Raw genomic sequence first — 20,248 nt, 5'->3', positions numbered from 1 at the left:
CATATGTGTTCGTAGATTTCTACGTGGTCCTATAGTCATAGGGTTTTATACATTTATTATTCATATGTGTTTGTAGATTTATACGTGGTCATATAGTCATAGGGTTTTATACATTTATTATTCATATGTGTTCGTAGATTTCTACGTGGTCCTATAGTCATAGGGTTTTATACATTTATTATTCATATGTGTTTGTAGATTTCTACGTGGTCCTATAGTCATAGGGTTTTATACATTTATTATTCATGTGTGTTTGTAGATTTATACGTGGTCATATAGTCATAGGGTTTTATACATTTATTATTCATATGTGTTTGTAGATTTCTACGTGGTCATATAGTCATAGGGTTTTATACATTTATAATGCATATGTGTTTGTAGATTTCTACGTGGTCCTATAGTCATAGGGTTTTATACATTTATTATTCATATGTGTTTGTAGATTTCTACGTGGTCCTATAGTCATAGGGTTTTATACATTTATTATTCATGTGTGTTTGTAGATTTATACGTGGTCATATAGTCATAGGGTTTTATACATTTATTATTCATATGTGTTTGTAGATTTCTACGTGGTCATATAGTCATAGGGTTTTATACATTTATAATTCATATGTGTTTGTAGATTTCTACGTGGTCCTATAGTCATAGGGTTTTATACATTTATTATTCATATGTGTTTGTAGATTTCTACGTGGTCATACAGTCATAGGGTTTTATACATTTATTATTCATATGTGTTTGTAGATTTATATGTGGTCATATAGTCATAGGGTTTTATATATTCATTATTCATATGTGTTTGTAGATTTCTACCTGGTCATATAGTCATAGGGTTTTATACATTCATTTACATGTTAATATTTTCATAGAGGCTCCAATGACCGCAGAATTTTAGGTGTTTGTGGATGTTCATACATTCATAGATGGTCATAGGATCTATACATTGTATAAGTGTTTATACACGGTCAGCTGTGACCCATCAATGTCTGGACCCAATTGTTCTGTGCTGTGTCCTGTGGTATCAGATCCTGTGAGGAGCGGCCTCCCAGTCCTGTGTGATCTGACCGGTCTGTGGGGCCCCATACACAGCTGTGATGTCCTGTGTGATCTGACCGGTCTGTGGGGCCCCATACACAGCTGTGATGTCCTGTGTGATCTGACCGGTCTGCGGGGCCCCATACACAGCTGTGATGTGCTGTGTGATCTGACCGGTCTGTGGGGCCCATATACAGCTGTGATGTCCTGTGTGATCTGACCGGTCTGCGGGGCCCCATACACAGCTGTGATGTGCTGTGTGATCTGACCGGTCTGTGGGGCCCATATACAGCTGTGATGTCCTGTGTGATCTGACCGGTCTGAGGGGCCCCATACACAGCTGTGATGTCCTGTGTGATCTGAACGGTCTGCGGGGCCCCATACACAGCTGTGATGTCCTGTGTGATCTGATCGGTCTGCGGGGCCCCATACACAGCTGTCATGTCCTGTGTGATCTGACCGGTCTGCGGGGCCCCATACACATGTGCTGTGTGATCTGACCGGTCTGCGGGGCCCCTGCTGGAAGTTTTTCAGCAGTTTGCTCTACAGCAGTTCTTCTGGGGTATTTTGGCAACTCTGTCGGTATGTTTATATAAAAAATACCAGCAATGCAATGACCGGTATTTATCCAACCAATCCTCCAGTTCCCAGGATGTTACACCATATACTATACCAGTGTTTCCAAACCAGAGCATCTCCAGCTGTTGCAAAACTACAACTCCCAGTATGCCCGGACAGCCAGCGGCTGTCCGGGCATGCTGGGAGTTGTAGTTTTGCAACCGCTGGAGGCACTCCTGGCTGGGAAACACTGACCTATACCATATACTATTATATAGTCCAACATGCTGGGAGTTGTAGTTTTGCAACAGCTGGAGGCACCCCTGATTGGGAAACACTGACGTATACTATATACTACTATATAGTCCAACATGCTTGGAGTTGTAGTTTTCGTTTGGGCAGCTGCTGCGCCACAGGCTGTATCAGGGCATGCCGGGAGTTGTAGTTAGCAACTCACTGCAACCAGTGCTGGTGCACGGATTTTTGAGTATACAGGCAAAAAAAACATTTTGGTGCCCCCTCCAGGCGCACCGCAATCACCTGCCTCTCCCCTTCCCACTCTGGCGATACGGCCATAATGCATAGCCCTGCCACCATAGCCTAATCCATTCCGGTTCCCCAACACTCGCCCAAAGTGAAGCTTCCAATTCTCCTGCCAGTGAGTGGTTGAGGATTCAGATTTTTCCGCCCCTACCAGCTGCCTTAGCTGCCTTATGGTAGCACCGGCCCTGACTGCAACTCCCGAATTTAATTTAAAAAAAAAGCGATCAAAAAGTCACATCAACACAAAAATGGTATTGTTAAAAACTACACATCGGGGCGCAAAAAAAGTGCCCTCTTACAGGCCTGTATAAGAAGAAATAAAAAAGTTATAGGGGAATAAGAAGAATAAGACAAAATTTCCCCCACATATGTGTATCCTGCGATGTTACTCCTATATAATTAATTATGCAAATTAGCATGGCCAATATATTTTTTTTTTGCGAGAAAGGTGGCGACCCCACCCAGCCCAGTATGAGTCTCCATCATTACACAAGGTCCAGCTCCTCCTCCTCTCCAGCAGGTTACATAAGGCGGCTCCGCTCATCTATTCTGGGAACCCACAGCTGTTTGCCTCTTGGCTGGCAGAACCCGTCCTCCTGCCAAATCCTGGTCAGGACACTTGGGATCTGTGGTTCCAGAACCCTTTAAGGACCCCCGAGTGGGCATGCTGAGATTTGTAGTTCCTTAATGATGGTGGGAAAAGGGGGTCAGGTCTCCGCGTGCGAGCGGTGAATTACGGCCTCTTATCCGGACCATATAAAGTAGAATTATAGTGAGGAATCAAAGCGCAGGAAGCGGCAGGAATGTAACATGTGGTCTCTGGACCGGGATGGCTTTCTGGACGCCGCAAAGTTTTCTCTGCATTTTATTTTTCCTTATAAAAAGTAGAAACTATTTAAGTAACAAATAAAGGAAAATTCCAGTCTGAACCCTGCCAGAAAAAAGGAAAAAACCTGCTCGGTCCGCACGGCGTCCGGGACGGGGGAGAAGGTTCGTACCCATGGAGGCGCTGGTGATCAGAGACAGGGTGCGGGAGCCCATAGCAATCAAGTACAAGCAAAACCCATAGCAACCACAGAGAAGTATATAACTATCCATAGCAACCACAGAGAAGAATATAATTATCCATAGCAACCACAGAGAAGTATATAACTATCCATAGCAACCACAGAGAAGTATATAATTATCCATAGCAACCACAGAGAAGTGTATAATTATCCATAGCAACAACAGAGAAGTATATAATTATCCATAGCAACCACAGAGAAGAATATAATTATCCATAGCAACCACAGAGAAGTATATAATTATCCATAGCAACCACAGAGAAGTATATAATTATCCATAGCAACCACAGAGAAGTATATAATTATCCATAGCAACAACAGGGAAGTATATAACTATCCATAGCAACCACAGAGACGTATATAATTATCCATAGCAACCACAGAGAAGAATATAACTATCCATAGCAACCACAGAGAAGTATATAATTATCCATAGCAACCACAGAGAAGTATATAATTATCCATAGCAACAACAGGGAAGTATATAACTATCCATAGCAACCACAGAGACGTATATAATTATCCATAGCAACAACAGAGAAGTATATAACTATCAATAGCAACCACAGAGAAGTATATAACTATCCATAGCAACCACAGAGAAGTATATAACTATCCATACCAACCACAGAGAAGTATATAACTATCCATAGCAACAACAGGGAAGTATATAATTATCCATAGCAACCACAGAGAAGTTTATAATTATCCATAGCAACCACAGAGAAGTATATAACTATCCATAGCAACAGAGAAGTATATAATTATCCATAGCAACCACAGAGAAGTATATAACTATCCATAGCAACCACAGAGAAGAATATAATTATCCATAGCAACCACAGAGAAGTATATAACTATCCATAGCAACCACAGAGAAGTATATAACTATCCATAGCAACAACAGAGAAGTATATAATTATCCATAGCAACAACAGGGAAGTATATAATTATCCATAGCAACCACAGAGAAGTATATAATTATCCATAGCAACAACAGGGAAGTATATAATTATCCATAGCAACAACAGGGAAGTATATAATTATCCATAGCAACAACAGAGAAGTATATAATTATCCATAGCAACAACAGGGAAGTATATAACTATCCATAGCAACAACAGGGAAGTATATAATTATCCATAACAACAACAGGGAAGTATATAACTATCCATAGCAACAACAGGGAAGTATATAATTATCCATAACAACAACAGGGAAGTATATAATTATCCATAACCACAGAGAAGTATATAACTATCCATTGTGTGGTGTCCCAAAACACAAGTGGCCCTTCTGTACACTGTACACGACCCCCGCCGCCTGCTCCAAGCGTTTGAAACAAAATGTCCCAAACGCTGGGGCAGCGAAGTACCCCTTTAACATGATTATAATACATTAACTCTTTATATCACACAAGAAATGATGAGAGTCCTGAGGAGTGTGGAGGCCAGGGGACTGGGACTGAGTCCACCTGATAGGACCTCCCATAGACTTGCATTGAGGGTGTGTGACAGTGACTTTACGACCCCCTGCCCACTCCAAGCGTTCTAAATGAATGTCGGGAACTGCACAGAGATTGCGGGGGTTCCCAGAGGCAGGACCCCCGCGTTCAGACATCTTATCCCCTATTCTTTAGATAGGGGATAAGATGTCTAGGGACGGAGTACCCCTTTAATGTGCCTTTAAATGTTGTTACTAAGTCTTATGTAACCAGAGAAGGTGTCAGTGACCAGGTGACTTGTGGGTGTCCTATAGGACCCCTCAATAGCAACCACAGAGAAGTATATAATTATGCATGATAACCACAGAGGATATAATTACCCATAGCAACCATAGAAGTACATAGTTCTCTATCACAACCACAGAGAAGTATATAATTATCCATAACATCCACAGAGAAGTACAAAATTACCCATAGCAACCACAGAAAAGTATATAATTACTCATAGCAACCACAGAAAAGTATATAATTACTCATAGCAACCACAGAAAAGTATATAATTACTCATAGCAACCACAGAAAAGTATATAATTACTCATAGCAACCACAGAAAAGTATATAATTACTCATAGCAACCACAGAAAAGTATATAATTACTCATAGCAACCACAGAAAAGTATATAATTACTCATAGCAACCACAAAAAAGTATAGAATTACACATAGCAACCACAGAAAAGTATATAATTACCCATAGCAACCACAGAAAAGTATATAATTACCCATAGCAACCACAGAAAAGTACATAATTACCCATAGCAACCACAGAAAAGTACATAATTACCCATAGCAACCACAGAAAAGTATATAATTACCCATAGCAACCACAGAAAAGTACATAATTACACATAGCAACCACAGAAAAGTATATAATTACTCATAGCAACCACAGAAAAGTACATAATTACCCATAGCAACCACAGAAAAGTACATAATTACCCATAACAACCAGAGAAGTATATCATTACTCATAGCAACCACAGAAATACATAATTACCCATAGCAACCACAGAAGTACCTAATTACCCATAGCAACCACAGAGAAGTACATCATTATCCATAGCAACCACAGAGAAGTACATCATTATCCATAGCAACCACAGAGAAGTACATAAGTAATCCTAGCAATCAGAAAGTACAATATCCATAGCAACCACAGAAAAGAACATAATTAGCCATAACAACCAGAGAAGTATATAATTACCCACAGCAACCACAGAGAAGTATATAATTACCCATAGCAACCACAGAGAAGAACATAGTTATCCATAGCAACCACAGATAAGTACATAATTACCCATAGCAACCACAGAGAAGTACATTATTATCCATAGCAACCACCAATAAGTCCATTATTACCCATAGCAACCACAAAGAAGTACATTATTATCCATAGCAACCATAGAGAAGTCCATTATTACCCATAGCAACCACAAAGAAGTACATTATTATCCATAGCAACCACAGAGAAGTACAATATTATCCATAGCAACCACAGATAAGTACATTATTATCCATAGCAACCACAGAGAAGTACATTATTATCCATAGCAACCACAGAGAAGTACAATATCATCCATTAGAACCAGAGGGAGGGGAAAAAGTGAGAATAAAGTCACAATAAGGGGAGTATCATGTTATACCGCAATACCCTAAACCGCCCTGGTGTACGCCCATGAGAATAAGAGTTTCAGGTCCCTTCTGGACCCCATGGTACATTTCATTGCGGTTTCCATTGTGAGGGCCTGTAGCATTGTAGTATCACCGCTATACCCCGTCATAACAACATGGTGACGAGCAGGGGGAGGAGCCGACGCATCTGTAGTCAGCTCCGCCCATATCTCAATGTCATTCTGACACACAGTGTATATATAGAATAAAGGAAGGCTACTAACCCCCAGTATTAGAGGGGAAAAAACGCTAAAACACCTTACAAATTTTTTTTTACCAAAAATTTTTAATATTTTTTTCCCCCCACATTCTGTAATATCAGGTTAGGAGGGGATCCGGGGGGCCGTATTTCTACCAGGAGACTTTGGTAAATAAACTTCAGCATTGGGAAGAAACAAAATGACAAAAGGCGAAGAATAAATCAGAGTCGCCAACGTCGCCGCCGCCCCCCCCCCCCCTCCCCTGCTTCTTCAGATGATCTGTGGTAGTAAAAGCCGGAGAAGAGGCGAACTGTCAGGAATTGCTTCTCTGGCGAGGACACAGAGATACATTTGCGTGCTCCTCTGGGGACATCTCATCAGTTCTATACCTTTTCTCTAATGGACAATAATTGATTTGAACTTTCTGCTTAATGTGAAGCTGCAAACAGCTTCACGGCTGCCGGGAGCAATGAGCAAGTGTTTAGTAAAATGGAGGCGGCGCCTGGAAGCTATCATTTCTACGCCGGCTGTTATTTTATCACGTCTTACGCGGCCTCTTTTCTTCTTTTTTATTTTAAGGGGATGAATTATCTGTGAGGTGACTCATGTAGCATGACTAAGGCACTAGACTTCTCACTATGGCGTATATACCCACACAACAGCCGCATCCGAGAACGCACGGCGCCGTCCCTCACAAGCTACATGCCAGGGTCTGGGCGACAGAATGCCCAACAATGCTCCAATACAGTGTTTTTCAACCAGGGTGCCTCCAGCTGTTGCAAAACTACAATTCCCAGCGTGCCCGGACAGCCTCTGGCTGTCCGGGCATGCTGGGAGTTGTAGTTTTGCAACAGCTGGAGGCACCATGGTTGGGAAACAATGTCCTACGGACAGTAAGCCTTATTTGGACATTATCAGTTTTTGTCTGTCCTGGAGAGTGTCATGTAGTCTTTCCAGTAGTTGTGCATAACTACTTTATATCCTGATCTCATAGAGATAGCAGCCGTATACAGATAGAGCTGGAGGGAAGATGTATAACTGCTATATATCACGATCCCATAGCTGGGAGGGGAAGTGTATAACTACTTTATATCCTGATCCCATAGAGATAGCAGTAGTATACAGATAGAGCTAGAGGGGGAGGGGTACAACTACTATATATCCTGATCCTATAGAGATAGCAGCAGTATACAGATAGAGCTAGAGGGGAGGGTTACAACTACTATATATCCTGATCCTATATAGATAGCAGCCGTTTACAGATAGAGCTAGAGGGAAGATGTATAACTACTATATATCCTGATCCCATAGAGATAGCAGCAGTAAACAGATAGAGCTGGAGGGAAGATGTACAACTGCTATATATATCCTGATCCCATAGCTGGGAGGGGAGGTGTATAACTACTTTAAATCCTGATCCCATAGAGATAGCAGTAGTATACAGATAGAGCTAGAGGGGGAGGGGTACAACTACTATATATCCTGATCCTATAGAGATAGCAGCAGTATACAGATAGAGCTGGTGGAGAGGTGTATAACTACTATATATCCTGATCCCATAGAGATAGCAGCCGTTTACAGATAGAGCTAGAGGGAAGATGTATAACTACTATATATCCTGATCCCATAGAGATAGCAGCAGTATACAGATAGAGCTGGAGGGAAGATGTACAACTGCTATATATATCCTGATGCCATAGCTGGGAGGGGAGGTGTATAACTACTTTAAATCCTGATCCCATAGAGATAGCAGTAGTATACAGATAGAGCTAGAGGGGAGGGGTACAACTACTATATATCCTGATCCTATAGAGATATCAGCAGTATACAGATAGAGCTGGTGGAGAGGTGTATAACTACTTTATATCCTGATCCCATAGAGATAGCAGTAGTATACAGATAGAGCTGGACGGGAGGTGTAAAACTACTATATATCCTGATCTCATAGAGATAGCAGCAGTATAAAGATAGAGCTGGAGAGGAGGTATATAACTACTATATATCCTGATCCCATAGATATAGCAGCAGCAGCCGTATACAGATAGAGCTGGAGGGGAGGTGTATAACTACTTTATGTCCTGATCCCATAGAGATAGCAGCAGAATATACATAGAGCTGGAGGGGAGGTGTATTACTACTATATATCCTGATCTCATAGAGATAGCAGCAGTAGTATACAGATAGAGCTGGAGGGGAGGCATATAACTACTATATATCCTGATCACATTGAGATAGCACTAGCAGTATCAGATTTATGCTAACATGACCCAGTTACAGTAATAATCCGTATGGATGCAGCTGTGCTGGTATAAAACAGATGGGGCTGTAGGACTTTAATGGCGAGCGTGCATTAAGTCTGAGGAGGAGACCAAGAGACTAGAACTGCGGCAATAAGCGTAATTTATGTAATATTCTTCAAATTAAAAAAAACTAAAACTAAATTAAAATATGAATGTAAAAAAAAAAAAAGTAAAAATAAAAAGACCTGCGGTACCATGTTGTATACCAGTCTGGCCAATGCTGGAGCGGCGAGTGGTTTATAGGAAGTATTTTACATAAATAATAATAGTTTTGTTAAATATTAATCCGGATTTAGAGACATAAAATATTTGTGACTCTAAATATTTCAGGAAATCTAATTACACGGCGGAAAGCAATAAGTTGTTCACAGACCGAAACGTTGCTTGGGGCCACAAAGACAGGCACCGGTGGGCCGCGCCGCGCGGCACAAACCACACATACATCTTCTCGTCTGGAAATATTTCTGTAGCGGAAAAAATAATTGTAACATTTGTATAAATGATGTAACAAATGAGCATCGGGATGTCGTCGATGATGGGTCCAGATAACAGCCCAAAAAAAATACCGCCGGGGGGTCCCCTCAGGCTTAGCAAACAGCACCTCAATCACAGATACTGGCACCGCAGCCACAGCAAATGATTTCTAGCTTCGCCAATATTTCTCTCTCCGGAGCTGCAGTCTCAATTCTGCCTGGTTTTATTAGATTAACTCTTTAGAGTGGTGACAAGGAGCTTTTTGGGCACTTACCACTGTTATTGAGCCCCTAAGAATTACCTTCATGGTGCACAGATAGTTCTTATTCTATCCATTTCAGGCTGCAGGACCAGAGCTGAGCTGTTTGCAAGTGGTGGACACACAGTTACTTCCTCCCTTACTTCTTTGGCCAATCAGAGCACATCACACACTCCTCTATAAACCTGCCTGGTTTTATTAGATTAGTATTTTCCAAATAGTGTCTCCAGCTGTTGCAAAACTACAACTCCCAGCATGTCCGGTAGCCAAAGGCTGTCCATAGTGCACAGATAGTTCTCATTCTATCCATTTCAGGCTGAGGGACCAGAGCTGGGATGTTTGCAAGTGGTGGACACACAGTTACTTCCTCCCTTACTTCTCTAGCCAATGACATACTCCTCTCTGCTGTGCCTAGATATAATGTTGGTGAAAGTGCACTGAACAGGCCGGAACTTTGTTGGGCTAATGATTTACACAGTACGCTACAACGAGGGCTTGTGTAAAAAGTTGCGGCTTTTAAAATTCTAGAAGACTGGAGTACTTCCTTGGTAAATATCCAAAATTGAATGTAAAATTGTAAAATTGAAAGTATACCTGTTATACCTATAAATTTTTTTAAACCTTCCTGATTTTATTAGATCAGTGTTTCCAAACAGAAAGTCTCCAGCTGTTGCAAAATTACAACTCCCAGCATGCCTGGAAAGCCAACAGCTGGAGACACACTATTTGAAAAATACTTTATTAACCCTTTGTTAATGTGGTGACAAGGTGCTTTTTTGGGGCTCTTACTGCTGTTATTGAGCCCATCAGAGTCCCCTCCATGGTGCGCAGATATTTCTCATTCTATCCATTTCAGGCTGCGGGATGAGAGCTGGGCTGTTTGCAAGTAGTAAACACACAGTTACTTTCTCCCTTACTTCTCTGGCTAATCACAGCACATGACATACTCCTCTCTGCCGTGCCTTCATATAATGTTGGTGAAAGTGCACTGAAAAGACACTACTACAGATCTGATGAACCATGATTTCCCCCATTCTAATTGAATGCTGCTAGCTGTCCTTGGAAACAAACAGCACTTTAAGGCCATGTTCACATGGTTAACATATTTCTGGTGCGGAAACTCAAATTCCGTTATCCGCAGAAAGAAAAGTCTATTATCTGTGCTAAGTCTGCATGGCCTATAAGACTGCGCATTTCAGAGTGGTCCATGTTCTGTCGGCGCTCCGCTGTCGGTGGTGCTGACATTCCACCGTGTGAACACAACCAAACTTTCTAAATTAAAATTCTAACTTTACATAAAACTTTACACCAAACTATTTGTTCCCCTGCAATTTTAATGTTTTTTCAAACACGAAGATAAGGAGCAATCGCACAACAGAAGCGGCAGGGAAGGAAAATGTAAATATTGTAAATCACTTTACGAATTCGTTTTTTCCCCCCCTTCACTTACATCCATCAAATCCGCTAATAATAAAGAAATCGGCTCTAAGTGGAAAAATACATTAGAAAAAAAAAAAAAACGTCCTCTTCTTTACCAGCCTTTGCAGTGGGTGTTATTATGCACGCTATATAGCATCTTTTTGCTAAAAGTATTGAAAAAAGAAAAAAAAAACTAAAAAAACAATGGCTCCATTGTTTAATAAATAAAAGGGGATTTTTTTTCAGGCATCCAAAACAACAAAGAAAATGTAAATTTGATTTAAAATAAACAGGCGAAGGGAGGGCGCAAAATCGGCAATGAGGCTTAAAACGCATTTCGTACGATGTTACCCCTGAGCTCTGTACGTAAGGACTGGGAAAAAAAAAAAAACGGAGAAAAAAAAAAGTGAATTTTTATTAACCCTTTCAAAACCACTTTATTAGGTTGTTCAATCAATAAGCCAATCCCACGGCAGCAGCTCAATGCATTTAGGCAAGTAGACGCGGTCAAGACAACTGAAGTTGAAACCGCATCATGATGCGAAAGAAAGGGGGTTTGAGTGACAATGAACCTGATATGGTTGTCGGTTTATAGAGAATGGTCCGAAAAAGAGGGAATATCCAGTGGAGGAAAAGGCCTTGTGGATGTCAGGAGAATGGGCACACTGGTTCGAGATGATAGAAAGGCAGTAGTAACTCAAAAAACCACTGGTTACAATCAAGATCGGCAGAATACCATCTATCGCAGCACAACACTCCGACCTTGAAGCAGATGAGCTACAGCAGCTGTCCGGGCATGCTGGGAGTTGTAGTTTTGCAATAGCTGAAGGTACCATGGTTGGGAAACACTACTCTACAGTGTGAGACTATTGCAAAACTACAACTCCCAGCATGCCCGGACAGCCGTTGGCTGTCCGAGCATGCTGGGAGTTGTAGTTTTGCAACAGATGGAAGAGTCTTGGTGTCACCATAAAAGAGTCGGTGACACCGGATCTGCCACAAGTATCTCTATGGAACTTCTGTAGGTTTGTACCACTGAGGTTAAGGGAAGGGGGGACTCCGATCATGTTATATGTTTGATCATGTGGCTGACCAGCTGGTACAGAACTACATCTCCCAGCATGCCTTGAGGCCATGGATTCGAGATTGTTGCATTAGGAGTGTTACAAAAGTTCTGCATCTACAGCAGCCAGATGAATGATGCTTTGGTCACATGATTCGCCTAACCAATGGTTATAGGAAAAGTCCTTAGTCCAGTCTTTCTATCCCAGGAGAAAGGTTGGACACAAACCTGTTCAAACCAGTTCAGGCCTTGCTCTTACCAGAGAAACTTCTCCTAGCCCTGCTACTGCTAGGCATACCTACTTCTAGACCACGTCTTCTAGGTAACACCTTATATGCAATCAAGTTACCGTTCCTGCCACGAATAGTGACCACACTGAGGATAAGGATAAAGTGCAATTTTGTCCAAAGAGAATTTCTTCTTTGTCAGAAAGGAGAAGGCTGTACAAGGACCTCTCTACTAATCTCTTTGTTGGCCTCCAGTGGGAGTTAGTGCTGCTTGGCTACCGCATCAAGAGATTTTCCCTGGAAAATGTTACACAACCAGGTGTGCGGGTAAATGAGAGTTTACATATTGTTCACACGGCTGCTCAAGGGAGCTCCGCCGCTCAGTTCATTGAAAGAATGGGAGTAGAGTGGAGTAAAAAAAAAAAAAAGAGTGCATGTCCAATCTCTTTTCTCCTCCTAACTTCCCCAAAACACTAGACACCCAACTGACTTCATTAAAGTCAATGAGAACAGTTGGGACCCGGCTATGTCAGTTGTGCTCCTACCTGTTCAGGGTCCATTCAATGCAGAAAAAAAAAAGAGCAGACCCTAAACCCTTGGATGTAGCACAATGGCAGTGTGAACCTAGCCTAAGCCAATCCGTGAAGATCCTCATCAGTAGTTTCAATAACTTTGGACTAGGAACATCTTTAGGTGTGAACTGGCCCAGGAGAAGCTAGCTGTCTCCAACCTTAGACCATGTATAGGCTAACAGTGCCCTGGCGTCACACAGTGATAAGAAATCCTTGCACCCCCATGTCACCACAATAACACATGCAAAGAAGTACTTTAAAGAGACAGAGACCAAATATCAATATGTATCAAATCAACTAAATCTTATTGGAATTGCACAAGACATTTCAGTAACGTTGTTTCATGGAATCCTAGTGCCCAGAGGCATGTATAAGGGAACAGCTTCAATGACAAAAAGTTGTGGTTGGGTCACAGGGTACATTGGGTTAGGTGCACCACCCTGCTATGTGATGTTAGATAAAGGACTACAACTCTCAGCTAGCCTGCACCACAAGTGCCTCTAGAGCCCCAACCTACCAGGGAGAACAGATGCCTATTATCCAATAAATGGCCTCAAAAGTTCTAAAAATAAGGATACAGAATACACTTAAAGAAAGACAGATCTGACTGACACGACTGAATGATCACAATGGAACAAGACAAACCCCTCTGCTGTGAGCTGGAAAGAACGCTGACACCTAGTGGTCACAATAATAACTGATGTTTACCAAACAACATGTGCAGATAATTCAGGGATTTTTTTACACAGAGCCCATTAAATGTTAACAATGTTTCCAGCATTGGCTATTCCGCAGCTTCGCACTTGCAGATGATCAGAAATTGATTTTTGGATCACACGGCAGAGGAAACGGAGAGCGAGCGCAGAACATATAACTGGAGAGTTAAATCTCGCAGATAAATCTCCCTCTCTGGGATTATCTGTTCCATCAAGATAGGAAAAGTTTGCAGATGCTCCTGTCTCTCTGGAGGAATACATGCTCGCATTTTAATATTCTCAGCAGCTGGTTCCCTTTGAATACCATTGGGATGATTCAGCCACCCACCAGATCCAGCGGCTCCATGTGTGCGGAAGAGTCAGGAAACATCCAGTCCTGTCTGTAAGAACTAGAGAAAGTCCCTGCGACCAATGGTAAAGGCAGGAGAGTGCAGTGCCACCACTAACCTGCTATTATACTGCCCCCTACGTACAGGAAAATAAGCATGATAATACTTCCCCGTGTACTAAGTACTATAATACTGCTCCTATATACAAGAATATAGCTACTATAATACTGCCCCTATATACAAGAATATAGCTACTATAATACTGCCCCTATATACAAGAATATAACTACTATAATACTGCTCCTATATACAAGAATATAACTACTATAATACTGCTCCTATATACAAGAATATAACTACTATAATACTGCTTCCTATATACAAGAATATAACTACTATAATACTGCTCCTATATACAAGAATATAACTACTACAATACTGCTCCTATATACAAGAATATAACTACTATAATACTGCTCCTATATACAAGAATATAACTACTATAATACTGCTCCTATATACAAGAATATAACTACTATAATACTGCTCCTATATACAAGAATATAACTACTATAATACTGCTCCTATATACAAGAATATAACTACTATAATACTGCTCCTATATACAAGAATATAATTACTATAATACTGCTCCTATATACAAGAATATAACTACTATAATACTGCTCCTATATACAAGAATATAACTACTATAATACTGCTCCTATATACAAGAATATAACTACAATAATACTGCTCCTATATACAAGAATATAACTACTATAATACTGCTCCTATATACAAGAATATATCTACTATAATACTGCTCCTATATACAAGAATATAACTACTATAATACTGCCTCCTATATACAAGAATATAACTACTATAATACTGCTCCTATATACAAGAATATAACTACTATAATACTGCTCCTATATACAAAAATATTACTACTATAATACTGCTCCTATATACAAGAATATAATTACTATAATACTGCTCCTATATACAAGAATATAACTACTATAATACTGCTTTATATACAAGAATATAACTACTATAATACTGCCTCCTATATACAAGAAAATAACTACTATAATACTGCTCCTATATACAAGAATATAACTACTATAATACTGCTCCTATATACAAGAATATAACTACAATAATACTGCTCCTATATACAAGAATATAACTACTATAATACTGCTCCTATATACAAGAATATAACTACTATAATACTGCTCCTATATACAAGAATATAACTACTATAATACTGCTCCTATATACAAGAATATAATTACTATAATACTGCTCCTATATACAAGAATATAACTACTATAATACTGCTTTATATACAAGAATATAACTACTATAATACTGCTCCTATATACAAGAATATAACTACTATAATACTGCTCCTATATACAAGAATATAACTACTATAATACTACCTCCTATATACAAGAATATAACTACTATAATACTGCTCCTATATACAAGAATATAACTACTATAATACTGCTCCTATATACAAGAATATAACTACTATAATACTGCCCCTATATACATGAATATAACTACTATAATACTGATCCTATATACAGAATATAGCTACTATAATACTGCCCCCTATGTACAAGAATATAACTACTATAATACTGCTCCTATATACAAGAATATAACTACTATAATACTGCTCCTATATACAAGAATATAACTACTATAATACTGCTCCTATATACATGAATATAACTACTATAATACTGATCCTATATACAAGAATATAACTACTATAATACTGCCCCCTATGTACAAGAATATAACTACTATAATACTGCTCCTATATACAAGAATATAACTACTATAATACTGCTCCTATACACAAGAATATAACTACTATAATACTGCTCCTATATACAAGAATATAACTACTATAACACTGCTCCTATATACAAGAATATAACTACTATAATACTGCTCCTATATACAAGAATATAACTACTATAATACTGCTCTTATATACAAGAATATAACTACTATAATACTTCTCCTATATACAAGAATATAACTACTATAATACTGCTCCTATATACAAGAATATAACTACTATAATACTGCTCCTATATACAAGAATATAACTACTATAATACTGCTCCTATATACAAGAATATATCTACTATAATACTGCTCCTATATACAAGAATATAACTACTATAATACTGCTCCTATATACATGAATATAACTACTATAATACTGCTCCTATATACAAGAATATAACTGCTATAATACTGCTCCTATATACAAGAATATATCTACTATAATACAGTTTCCTCTCCGCAGATTCTCTATAATATATTCTTCTGTTTATCTGGTTTGAACCCTTTCCATGGAATCTGCAGCTGCGGATGATAAAGCAGAGTTGTCAGTGTGAATGAGAGGTGATTGCTGCGGGTTCTAGCCCCGTACGTGGCAGCGCGGTTGCTATGGGTGACGCCTCTCCATCTCCCTTTGTCCCGGGTATAATAGGTGTCAGCGCTTGGCTCACGTGTCAGGTGGCGGATTGAGCCTTATATAATGGCGCCTGTGATAATTGTTCCATGAAATGACATGATAATTACCTTATAAGCCGTTCACCGTTTCTTCATGAATTTGGATTCATTAAAACAAAAAAAAAATTGACAACAACACAAAAGTATAAACCCAGGATTTCATCTGTAGCCACGCGGAGAAGTAACAGCTCGTGACTGGGAACATTATACATATATATATATATAGGGGTGCAGTGGGTGGCGGTACCACATTACGGGTTGACGTTATTTATTTTCGCTTTTTTTCCGGTTTAAAGGGATTATCCAGGTAAAAACTTTTTTTTATATATCAACTGGCTCCAGAAAGTTAAACAGATTTGTAAATTAATTCTATTAAAAAATCTTAATCCTTTTAGTACTTATGAGCTGCTGAAGTTGAGTTGTTCTTTTCTGTCTAAGTGCTCTCTGATGACACGTGTCTCGGGAACTGTCCAGAGTAGAAGCAAATCCCCATAGCAAACCTCTTCTACTCTGTGCAGTTCCCGAGACAAGCAGAGATGTCAGCAGAGAGCACAGTTGCCAGACAGAAAAGAACAACTCAACTTCAGCATCTGATAATTGTTGAAAGGATTAAGATTTTTTAATAGAAGTAATTTACAAATCTGTTTAACTTTCTGGAGCCAGTTGATATATATATATATACACACCCCTTTAAAGGGGTATTCCAGGCAAAAACTTTTTTTTATATATCAACTGGCTCCGGAAAGTTAAACAGATTTGTAAATTACTTCTATTAAAAAATCTTAATCCTTCCAATAGTTATTAGCTTCTGAAGTTGAGTTGCTGTTTTCTGTCTAACTGCTTTCTGATGACTCACGTCCCAGGAGCTGTGCAGCTCCTATGGGGATATTCTCCCATCATGCACAGCTCCCGGGACGTGACATCATCATTGAGCAGTTAGACAGCCAACTTCAGAAGCTAATAACTATTGGAAGGATTAAGATTTTTTAATAGAAGTAATTTACAAATCTGTTTAACTTTCCGGAGCCAGTTGATATATATATAAAAAAAGTTTTTGCCTGGAATACCCCTTTAAGTATGCAGGCAGCAGTGTAAAGTATGGGGGCTTTTTCTTTGGCTACTTGTATCCACTACACTAGGGAGGGCGCATTCACATCACCATTTTACCATCCTACTTCTTCTCACGAGTTTAAACTTTGTAATCGTACAAATCTGCGCGCCAAGTCGTATCCATTGACTTCCATTCATAAACGATAGACAACGATCAGTTTTGATCCACATCCGATTTTGCACGACTTAAGATCGGAGGTAAAATCGCGGTTGACCACGATTTTTCGTCCAGATTCAAAACCGGATCGGAATCGTGTCCGATTTTTTATTTTATTATTGATGTCTATGTAAATCGCATGGAATCGTGTGACTGAGATGATTTTTTTTTTTGGACGCATGCGCAGTAGACTTCAAAAACACATACGCTTCAAATATATAAAACTTTATTGCCATTGGCAGACATATTCATTTTAAAAACAGGATAAGATTTTTATTGAAAATCGGATGGAAGGGTTACTCCGCTCCCCAGCGACCGGAAAATAGAGTTCCTGAACGCTGTGTGCGGGCTTCCGTGTTCACGCCCCGTCGCGTGATGTCACGTCCCGCCCCCTCAATGCAAGTCTATGGGAGGGGGTGTGACTGCCGTTGCGACCCCTTGCCATAGACTTTCATTGAGGGGGCAGGCTGTGACGTCACGAGGGGGCGGGCCCGCGAAACATGGAACACGGAAGCCCGCACACAGCTTTCAGGAACTCAGTGTTCCGGTCGCTTGGGAGCGGAGTAACCCTTTAATAAATCTGCACAATAAAAAAAAAACTTTATACATTGTTGACAAACTTTAAAAGGGGCACTCCGCTGCTCAGCGTTTGCAACAAACTGTTCCAAATGCTGGAGTCGGGAGCTTGTGATGTCAAAGCCCCGCCCCCTCATGATGTCACACCCCGCCCTCTCAATGCAAGTCTATGGGAGGGGGCGTTTCACGCCCCCTCCCATAGACTTGCATTGAGTGGGCAGGGCGTTACATCATGAGAGGGCGGGGCTATGACATCACGAGCTCCCGGCGCCGGCTCCAGTGTTCGGAACAGTTTGTTTGCTGTGCAGCAGAGTGCCCCTTTAATATATTCTGCATTACAGCCAGTGCTTTAGCCGTGCCCAGAGCTGCACTCACAATTCTGCCGATTAAATTTCAGCCACCTATGAAGCTGCACACACAATACTACTGTTCCACAATATCTTATACTTCAGTCACATCCACAGCTGCGCTCACTATTCTGCTCTTACATAACTTGTTGCTTTTATACCTTAACATACACTTCAGCCACTTTCAGAGCTGCATTCACAATTCTGCTGTTCCACAATGTCTTGCACTCCGGTCTCATTTACAGTTTCAATTGCAATTCTGCTCTTACATAGCACGCAGTCATTGGGGCCCCTATTCACCCCCCAGCACACAATTATTAGGGCTCCTATTCACCCCCCCCCCCATAGCACACAGTCATTGGGGCCCCTATTCACCCCCCCCATAGCACACAGTTATTAGGGCCCCTTTTCACCCCCCCCTCCATAGCACACAGTTATTAGGGCCCCTATTCACCCCCCCCCCCATAGCACACAGTTATTAGGGCCCCTATTCACCCCCCCATAGCACACAGTTATTAGGGCCCCTATTCACCCCCCCCCCCCCCCGATAGCACATAGTTATTAGGTGGGGGTCTCTTTAAGGCGTCGTCTTCTCTTTGGCCGCTGTCTGATATTTGGGACGATCCAAAGACATCAAACTCTCCCGTAAGACATCTCTTCTCTCCCAGCGTCCAGGAGGAAAGAAAGAAGTGATCTGGTGAATCCGGGGCCCAGGGGGATATGAAGTCAGAGAAACAAGCACTACAAGTCCCACAAGAGGCTCCAGCCCAAAGGTCTCATCACATTCCGGGATATTATACAAGAGAAGGATTCCTAATAATAACAACGCGTTATCGGCTTCACAGAGGACGCAGGGAAACGTACTACAAATCCTAATAATAACAACGCGTTATCGGCTTCACATAGGACGCAGGGAAACGTACTACAAATCCTAATAATAACCACGCGTTATCGGCTTTATATAGGATGCAGGGAAACGTACTACAAATCCTAATAATAACAACGCGTTATCGGCTTTATATAGGACGCAGGGAAACGTACTACAAATCCTAATAATAACAACGCGTTATCAGCTTTATATAAGACGCAGGAAAACGTACTACAAATCCTAATAATAACAACGCGTTATCGGCTTCACATAAGACGCAGGAAAACGTACTACAAATCCTAATAATAACAACGCGTTATCGGCTTTATATAGGATGCAGGAAAACGTACTACAAATCCTAATAATAACAACGCGTTTTCGGCTTCACATAGGATTTGTAGTACGTTTTCCTGCGTCCTATGTGAAGCCGATAACGCGTTATTATTATTAGGATTTGTAGTACGTTTTCCTGCGTCCTATATAAAGCCGATAACACGTTATTATTAGGATTTGTAGTACGTTTTCCTGCGTCCTAATAATAACAACGCGTTATCGGCTTTATATAGGACGCAGGGAAACGTACTACAAATCCTAATAATAACAACGCGTTATCGGCTTCACATAGGACGCAGGCAAACGTACTACAAATCCTAACAATAACAACGCGTTATCGGCTTTATATAGGACGCAGGGAA

The 20,248-nt window shown here is 40.5% G+C and overlaps 1 protein-coding gene across 10 annotated transcripts in view; it reads right to left on the bottom strand.

Annotated features, from left to right (window-relative positions):
• ZBTB20 (zinc finger and BTB domain containing 20) overlaps positions 1 to 20,248 on the bottom strand; it is a 980,340-nt gene that overhangs the window by 41,898 nt on the left and 918,194 nt on the right. Inside the window, exon 1 of one of the 10 annotated variants that reach the window (XM_056559926.1) lies at positions 6,361 to 6,381. The exons of the other annotated variants lie outside the window; for them this stretch is intronic. The gene's annotated coding sequence lies outside the window, so the exon portion shown is untranslated. Of the gene's footprint in view, positions 1 to 6,360; positions 6,382 to 20,248 lie in introns of those variants that run through there. 10 annotated transcript variants of the gene reach the window in all.

Source organism: Hyla sarda, chromosome 2 (genome assembly GCF_029499605.1).
Source record: "Hyla sarda isolate aHylSar1 chromosome 2, aHylSar1.hap1, whole genome shotgun sequence".
In the NCBI taxonomy this organism is placed as follows: domain Eukaryota; kingdom Metazoa; phylum Chordata; class Amphibia; order Anura; family Hylidae; genus Hyla; species Hyla sarda.
Note: the sequence above shows the minus strand (reverse complement) of the source record. Positions and strands in the feature narration are given on the sequence as shown.